Genomic DNA, 9,425 nt, shown 5'->3' with positions numbered 1-9,425 from the left:
TTTATATGTGGAAAAATACACACATTCTCCCAAAGAATAAGATAAAATGACTGTGGCAAAACATTGACAATTGGAGAATATTTATGAAGGTTGTATGGATATTCATTGTGCTATTTGTTCAATTTTCCTATAGTTTCAAGTATTTTCAAAATAACAAGTTGGCGATAAGAGGGAATAATTAGCCTTATTTTAAAAATTACCAACTCTAACATTTTATGACAGGTTGACCTACTGCTTTTTATTATAATAACCATCCTTACAGGTATAGTCATTATGGGTTTAATTTCCATTTTCCTAATGATTCGTGATGCTGAGCACTATTTTGTGCACCTGTTGTCCATTTTGTGTCTTTTCTGGAGAACAGTCTTTCAGGTCCTTTGCTCGCTTTTTCATTAGTTTTTTTTTTCTTTTTGCTACTGTGTTCTATGGGTTCCTTTTGTATTTTGGATATTAACAAGTTTTTTTAAAATTATTGTCTCACAACTCCATGCCTTTATGATATGCCTCCTCCTTTCAGGTTGTTTTTATTTTCTTGCACAAATTCATATGAAAGAAGGGGTAAAAAATTCAGAAAAGACCACAGAAAGGTATGATGAAGTATGCTTTGAAGGCTATATAGGAATTAGCTTGCCAGGGAAGTGGACAGGAGTGTTTGAGCCACAAGAACTGAACAGTTGAGAAGGAAAGAAGGCAAAGTATCTATCTGCAAAAACTGAAATGTTACTTTAATGATGCAGAGAAAAGTGGGTGCATGCCAGTCACGTAAGGCCCCTCAAAACAGCTTTGAAGTCATGTTACCAACATTCTTAATAACCTTGAGGATCTGTGAAGGCATTATGGAATTTGGTGGACAAATGATAAGAGATTTGTATTTCAGAAAGGGAAAAACAACCAAAATATCCATAAAAATCAAACTGGGTATTAGCAAAGCTGCATTCTTTTCCTTGTTCCCTTACCCCCAAATATTCCATATCCATTTTCAGGAAAAGATTGGACCTCTCTCTTTTTCTGACTTCAGCTTTAACATCTTTTTAAAATGGATCCTTCTCTGTCTGCACTACAGACATTTACATTATTCCTATAACATGACTTTGAACTTTTAAAGAAAATATTCAAAGAGAGTAACAAAATTTTAAAGCCATATAGTATCTTCCTTAACTGGAAAAATGCAGGAAGTTTCTACAATTAATTGGGTCCTAAAAATAGATAAAACATGTACATTTTTTCAATAAAAAAAGACTTTTAAATTGTCTAAGAAAGTATAACACATTTCTTTAAAGTATTATAGATACAAATGTGGTATGCTCCTATTTAAATACAGCTTTTGCCATTTTTTAAAGCTATACATTTAGCAACCATTGAACTAGATACAAAATTTAGGTTTAATGCAGCTTAACAAATGCATTGTCATGTAGTATAATTGCAAAGAGCTTAAGAATTTTAACTATTGAAATGAAAACAAGAAACCTGAAGAACAACTGGATCAGTTCTACAAAGAATTTGCTGATTCAGATCAAAGATTTTATAGAACAAATTGCATGTGATATTAATAACAACTGCAATAATACCAATTAATTATACTATAAGTTAGTGCTCTGCATTTCTCAAATAAAGTGTGTGCACTCTTTGCCTGTTTTATCTGATGGTAAAATAAAGAAAAAAAATGATATCACTATCAAATAATTTTGTGCAAACTTGCCTATTCCTCTCTTCAGATGTCTAGAGTTTGCTCAGAAGAGTTTTAAATTACTTTTTGTGTTTTTCTCAGAACATATGACCCACCTTTATTCTAAACACAAAGAAAATATAGTTCCACTCTCATCTGTACTTTGCCTTTACAGCTACTCTACAAATCAAGCCCAGTCTTAATATAAAAGAAGAGACCGGAAGAGGAACTTCCAAGAGTAGCTTTGCCATTGATGTTATGTGACTTGATTTTATTCCAATGAATAAGTAATTTTCAAACCTCCACATTTTGACAATCAGTTTGGCTGAAATCAGCTTTTGTTCTATCCTGTTTTTCTTACTAAATTGGGATTTCTATAATTATTAACTGAACTACTCCCCTGACAATTATCTCACCTCTATAATTAAACAGAGGATTTGGCTGGGTAAAATGCCAGGTCTTAATCTGACCCAAAAAAAGAAAAAAAAAAATAACATCAACTTCCAAATTATCGTCAGGACAGGCTGAGCACACACTGATGAGTTTCTCATAATGTGCCTCTCATTTTGTTTTCAAAGTGGAACCTTCAAAGATAGAAAAAGAAGAATGAAGTTCTGGTAGCCTTCCTATTTGGAATTAAGCCAGGAAAGGCTGGTTTCTCTTAGGAGAGTGTTACCGAAATAATAATTAGGTTAGTGGAGTGCCTTAGTTACTTCATTGGCACAAATGAAGAGAAAATGCTCAGGGAATTTAAAAATTCATTTTATCTATTAGACAAAGATATCCTTGAAGACTTTTAGTACCTTGCCAAAAAAAAAAACAAAAACACTAAAGAAAAGGTATTTAATGACAGTTTGTATTTATATAATTTTCTTGTAAGTTATAGTAGCCTGTTTTTCAAAATGAGTGGGAACAGCTCTTAGTCAATCTTGAGCTATTCCCTTTAGGATGTAATGGTGACTAGGATGTGGCTCCAGGCCTGTCCTCACTGTTCTTATTTTGATTGCTTGAGACCAAAATTATCATTTCGGTACACTCTCCTAAGAGAAACTAGCCTTTCCTGGCTTAATTCCAAAGAGGAAGGCCACCAGAACTTCATTCTTCTTTTTTCTATCTTTGAAGGTTCCACTTTGAAAACAAAATGAGAGGCGCATTATGATAAACTCATCAGTGTGTAGGAAATAGGGAACACTCAAAGAATACCACTAGATGAATAAATATCCCATTAGCTCCTTAAAAATTTTCTAAAGTCTTCTATGTCAGTCTCTTCCCCCCTCCAGTTCAGACAAATCACAAAAGGAAAAACTAGACTTGCTTCATCAAATGAAATATTCCCATTACCTTAAACAACATCACTTATTATTAGAGAACACCCTATTATGAAAATGTTTTTCCAAAGAGAAGCATTCTTTGAGAAAGGTACAGCAATTTTACTTAGTACTGAGTAGTAGATTGGTATTATTCTTTAATGCATATTAAGAATTTTTGAAATATAACTTTCTAGTTCGCAAAATATCTGCAATTAAATGTATTTGATCTATTTGAAGAGGCCAACATATAAAGGCTAGAAGTCTGGGTTCTAAAATCAGAGGGAAACTAGTTAATATCTCAACTAGACTGATGGAAAATTTCTTTAAAGATATCAGTTTTCCATGTATAAAATTGGAATAATGCTAAAAATATATATCATACATGTGCATTCCAGCACAAAAATTTCCATCCTTTACTGTTAAATTTTTCTTTTGAAGCATATCATGGAACACAAAATTTTCTTTTGTAAAATAATACATAACAAAAAAGCCTGGAATTATGTGCACCAAAATGTTAACCAAAAATATAAAACAAAGTCTGTTTATGGGATTGTTTTGAGGATTAAATGAGATGACACTGGTAAGCTTTAAACATACACATAAGTGAGAAATAAATAAATACATATTATAAATAATGATTGCTGATTTGCATTTTATTAGTATTATATAACTACATGTCATGAATTAATAACAATTGTTATAAAACCCCAACATGTTCAATTAACCTACTGTAAAGCTCAAATATTTTCTACATTGGCAGTAATTCAGATTGTATCTACAGGAAACAAAGTGATATGTTAATAGAAATGTAGTAAACAGGATGTATTTGTCTCTCAGGAAAACCTCCATCTCATGCCCCATGTGCATCCATTTGAGCATGTCAGGACAGATCATGACAGGTCTACTTTTGTTCACATTTGCAAAGAACTTGAAACCAGAATAAAAGACAAACATTAACAAGGTGAAAACACTGCTTATCAAAATAAAATATCTGCTGTCAGAGTTTATAAGAGGAAAATTTGTATTTACAGAGGACATTTCCTAGAAGCTATATAATTGCAAAATAAACTCAATTAGTAACAAGTATGACCTTTTGTAACATCAGTGCTTCTCCAGGGCACCCAATATTACTCACAGGACCTGAAAGTGTCGATTTGCTTCCTAGAATGTGAGGCTACAGGGAAATTATTCAGAAAGTTGGAGATGGCACAGAAGGTCATTTTTAAAATTTTTTTCACTTTTCCTTTTACCTCTTTTTTATTTTATTCCTGTTGTTATTAGTAGTATCTAAGAACTAATAACAAGGTTATTTAATAATAACCTTGTTATTATTAAAGTATCTTTTGTATATGGACTGCTAAACTCATTTTTTGTATCAAAAACTATCTTGTGCAGCTTATCAGAAATGCTCGCACTCGCCCTTCCTTAGGTCTTATTTAAATTGTCAGTTCTGTCATAATTTTAATGCACACACATTGGGATGTAACTAATACAAATGTATGTCTTTGGCATAAATAATATTCATCGTTGAATTTTCTTCCATGATGTTTTTACGACCAACAACCCTTCCACTAGGCAGATCATCGCAAATTGTGATTTTCAATGAATCATCTGGTAATAAAGAAGTATGTGCTTCGCAAATTGAACCCTCTTCCATGCAACATGAACAGCTTCAACATAAATTATCTGTAACAGGTTTATTTGTCATGAACTGCAGCCAAAATACCCTGATGGTTAAGTTACCTTCTGCATCTTAAACTCTCCATCAAAAAGATTTTTTTTTATGGTTTTTGAGTTAAAGCTTTGCCTTCAATAGCTATTTTTCTCTAGCATCCATTATAGGTTCCACTGAAATTGAATGGTTAGAGAGGATTAGCAATGCCAAGTTTCTCAATCTTGACTTATTTGGTAGCTAGTGGCCATAGAAGATGAAAATATGAAGCCCAAAATGAATGAATATACAAATACATACATAAAATACTGGTTAGGTGTCAGCCTTTTTATTTATTTAGTGCTCATACATCTTTGAGGAAATTAGCAGGAAACTCCAGACTCCTGAGTTCTGTGCTTTCTACCCGTCTGTCTTTTAATTACACACACACACACACACACACACACACACACAACCTGTTTTATTTCGTGCCAGGCACTATGGGTGCTGTAAGGGAGACAAATAGGAACAGCCCAGGTATTGTCTCATGTTACCCACCAATACAGCAGAGGAGCCAGCACATACCATACGTGTAGTTAGGGGCAGACATGACTGTTTCTAAGATGAAAAGTAGGCAACATGCTTTGGAGTGACAGATACAGGATAGATAAACTATGACACCTGAGATGTTTGAAGACTTCATAAATAAAGGTAATAGGAACCTTTCATGAAGACACATGAAACTTTGACAAAAGTAAAGGACTAAGGGCATCCCAGGAACTTGGGAATGTCAAAATGTTGAGTGTGGCTGATGATAAAATAAACCCATTAATTTCTTAAAACTCTATTAGGTAACTACATTATATGACTGATATGTAAACAAACAAACAAACAAATCAATGATTAACCTCAGACCCTAAAACTAGTAAATAGCAAAATGGTATTGGAGCACAGGGAGTCTAACTTCAAAGCCAATATGTTTTCCTCTGTTGTGGGTTGCAAACTTAACCCTAAAGACGTTGAGAGCAGAAAATATACTGGGAAAAGTAGGCTGTATGTCAGAAATCAGGAATGTTGAGTCTATGGCAATCTACTGAGCACATACCCCATCCCAAAGCATTTAAATGTCAAGCTCCAAATCAAATAACCTCTCTGTCTCTGTCTCTTTCTTCCCCCTTCTCCCTACAATACATGTGAGACAAATCCAGTTCATAGTCCTTTATATCATATCACCTGAATAATCATAGTTCTTTAGGGGTTCAAACTATGTTAAATTAATGAATGAATATTTGGGGAAATAAATTCAGGAAAGCATTTCATATTTGAAAGCATTATAAAAACTCTAGTTAAAATACCAGGATCAGCCCCATAGAATCAGATTCTTCTGAATAATTACACGCTGCAAAGATTATGCTTGCTGCAGATAAACAAATACGATCTATAAAAAAAATTGGAAAAAAAAAACTACCAGAGAATGTACCGACATTACCATTCATTTATTCACTCATTTGACACATATGCTTGGCACTGTGCTACATGTTAAAGGATATAATGTTGGGCAAAACAAATATTCTGTTTTTATAAAGTTTTCCATCTAAAGGTACATGAGGGAGAGGATGGAAGTTTCATGCTGAAGAGTTTTGTGTTGAAAACTTAAGTAACATAGACATGTATGGTGATAAACAATGTCCTAATAACAAAGAAATTACCTGTCCCTCCCCCCTCCCATATACCTAGACTCAAATGAGGCTCCTCCTGGAAGGAGAAACAAGTATGTAGTCCCTGAAGGAAACCTCAATCAGCAGAACCTGGCTGGTGACCAACAGGGAAGCCCAGCTGCCTGGCCCACAGCAATCCACATCGGGCAGCAATCCACTTTCCATGAGTAAATGCTCAAGACCATCTGTGAATTTAGAAAGAGGAGGCAAAAACAGCAACAGCTCAGCCAAAAACAAGAGCATCCAAAATTGAAAGTGCAACCAATCTGTGCAAGAGGACATTTCACCAGGGATGCAGCTTTTCAGTTCCAGGTTGACCTGTAGGTCAGTTCAGTTTAAATAAACAAACATTTGTTGAACCTCCTCATGTGCCAGGGACAATACAGGGGACTGAAAAGACAGGGAGGATAAGAAACCTTTCTTGCCCTCCAGAAGCCCACAGTTTAGTGGAAGAGATAGATGAATACATGGATTATACATGGTGTGCTCTGGAGAAAGCCCAACTTTATCCAAGTGGAGAGACCAGGGAAATTTTTCTCAAAGTAAAGCTTCTTAAGCAGAATTATGTATATGGATTGCCTGGGAATCCTGTCAATATGAAGATTCCTTTTCTGTATACAAGGTCTAGGTCTGAGATCCTCTGTTTCTGACAAGTGATGGGGAAGCTCCTGGCGTGAGGGTCACATCCTAAATGTCAAGGCTAGTGGGGGCCACCACGGCTGGTTGTGTGAAGGTTAGCTAGACCAAGAAGCTGGGCTAGAGCCCTTTACTGAGGAAATGCTGAGCAAAGGCAAGCAGCTGTGAGCCAGCCAGTGGTACAGCTGAGAGAAGTTCATTCTCACTAGGGCAGAAAAGAAGGCATATGGCAGACCTGAGCAAGAACTTGATTTTATTCTGTAGGCAGATCAGTGATTCATAAGCTTGAGAGCTTGTTTATGATCCAGATCCCCAGACTCTGCCCCTACCAGATGCTGATTCTGAGGGCTTTGGTACCATAGCTGCATGTTCTCCCTCTATCCCCAGGTGACTATTAAGCAGGTGGTTAGAAGATCATACTCTGGGAAATCTGGCACAGATGGTAAACAGGATTGAAAGGTCTCTATACAGAAAAATGAGATTTGTTTTTCAGAAAGTCAGTGTGGATATACTGAATTAAAGGGGAAAACTATGGAAACTAGTTAAGAGCTTTTAAAACAGTGTAATCAAGTGACAAGGCAAATCTGAAATGGAGCATTCAGAGAGAGGACAGACTTGAGGAATATGGAGAGAATGGAAATTTCAAGACTTTCCAACTGATGAAGAATAAGGAGTGAGGGAGTCAGAGGAAGCCCTGTGATTCCCAGCTTTCTAACTGAGATGATTGACAATATTTTGAAGCCACCAACCAAAATAGAGAAAAGCAATCTCAAGAGGTGGTTTAGGTGGCAATGACGATAAATATCAGTTTGGAGTAGCTGGCTTTTAGGTTTCAGAATGCTCACCCGAACTAAATGGGTGGCAGGCAGTTGGCTATATAAGACAGGGACTCAGGAGGAAAAATAAGGCCAAATATCTCATGCAGAGGAAGAAATAAAGAATAGCTGATGTCACCTGCCTCCCACATCCTCATCTGCTGGCTCTGCCTGTAATGACACTGGCAGCGTTTGAAACTCTTAGTATTATTCACAGTCTATTTGGAAAGGAAACTTCCATGATTATTATCCACAACTTGCCTAAAGTAAATTAAAGTGAAAGTGTTAATAGAACCCATAGAAGGAAGGCCTCTGGGAAACCATATATATAAAAAAAAAGATGCTATATCATAAAGGAACTACCTTCGGATAGCTTGTCTTCTCACACAAAGATAAGGCTGTCTTTAATGGGGGGTGCAGACTCCTAGCTGGTGTGTGACTCACCCTGCAAATGATCTCAATGTAAAACTGAAGGTTGGGAGATAGGTGCCAAGGTATGCATCCCAAATGACCACCAGGCAGAAATGAGTTCAGTGCCAGCATACTCATTTCTTTAATTAAGCTAATGTACATAAAGTACTTGAAACACCACCCACAGCCATCAATCTATCATGGTTTTTCACTGAGAAGATAATATTATCAACAATGAGTTTCATTGTTCTTCTCCAAGTCAAATCTATAATTTTGACATATAATAACAAATAATCAATTATTTTTAAAACAGAAGTAGATTGTATCTTTTATACAATTTTTCATCTGCCGAAAGAACCATCTTTACTTTTAAACTTTTTGAATGAAGCCATCTCAAAGAATATCTGACTTTAATGTATAGAAGAAAAAAATTTTAAGTGACAGATTAAAGAAGGCAAGAGATAAATCAATCTTTACTATATGAAAATCTCATTTCCAACAGTTTATCAGTACCACCTCATACCCTCTGTCCAACGTTGGATAATATTTGCCTAAATCAAGTTAAACCCATATGATAGAATAGTATGCTAATGTTAAAAATAATATTGAATAATATGCAAAAATATATAGGGTGCTATTTTCAGTAAAAATAAGAAAAAGAAATAATACAAGCAGAAATATATGTATTACATTTAAAAAGTAAAAAAAAAAAAAGTATGGACAGAATACTACAATGTTACCAAATGTGATTTCTTTATGATGGGGATTATTTTGTAATGGTTATATTTTTCACTTTGCTTCAGTTTTTTTGTGCTTCCTGTTTTTCTGAAATCAAAAAATGCTAACTTTACATGTGATCATAAAATATAAAAGATGACAAACAACTCAGTCCTTTCTGTTCATATTTATTTTCTCCACAATTCTGTTGTGGATGAGATCTCTGAAGGTGAAGGGTTAGACATAGAAGATGAAACAGTTGACTAACACAAGAGGGTCAGGCCATCAACCAGACCCATGGGCTATGTAGTGGAAAGCAGAAAAGGTTAAGGCAGAGAAACAAGACAGAGGTTGTTGTCACCTTCCTCCTCATTTGATCCTTCAAATGACTCCTCATAACCTTCATTCAAAATACCTGCTGAGGGATTCCACACCACTTTCATGGCTCAGACCAACTTTTCAGTTACTTATGTTTTCCAGGGCAAAGATCAACAAACAACC

The sequence above is a fragment of the Marmota marmota genome, unplaced genomic scaffold (genome assembly GCF_001458135.2).
Source record: "Marmota marmota marmota unplaced genomic scaffold, marMar, whole genome shotgun sequence".
In the NCBI taxonomy this organism is placed as follows: domain Eukaryota; kingdom Metazoa; phylum Chordata; class Mammalia; order Rodentia; family Sciuridae; genus Marmota; species Marmota marmota.
Note: the sequence above shows the minus strand (reverse complement) of the source record.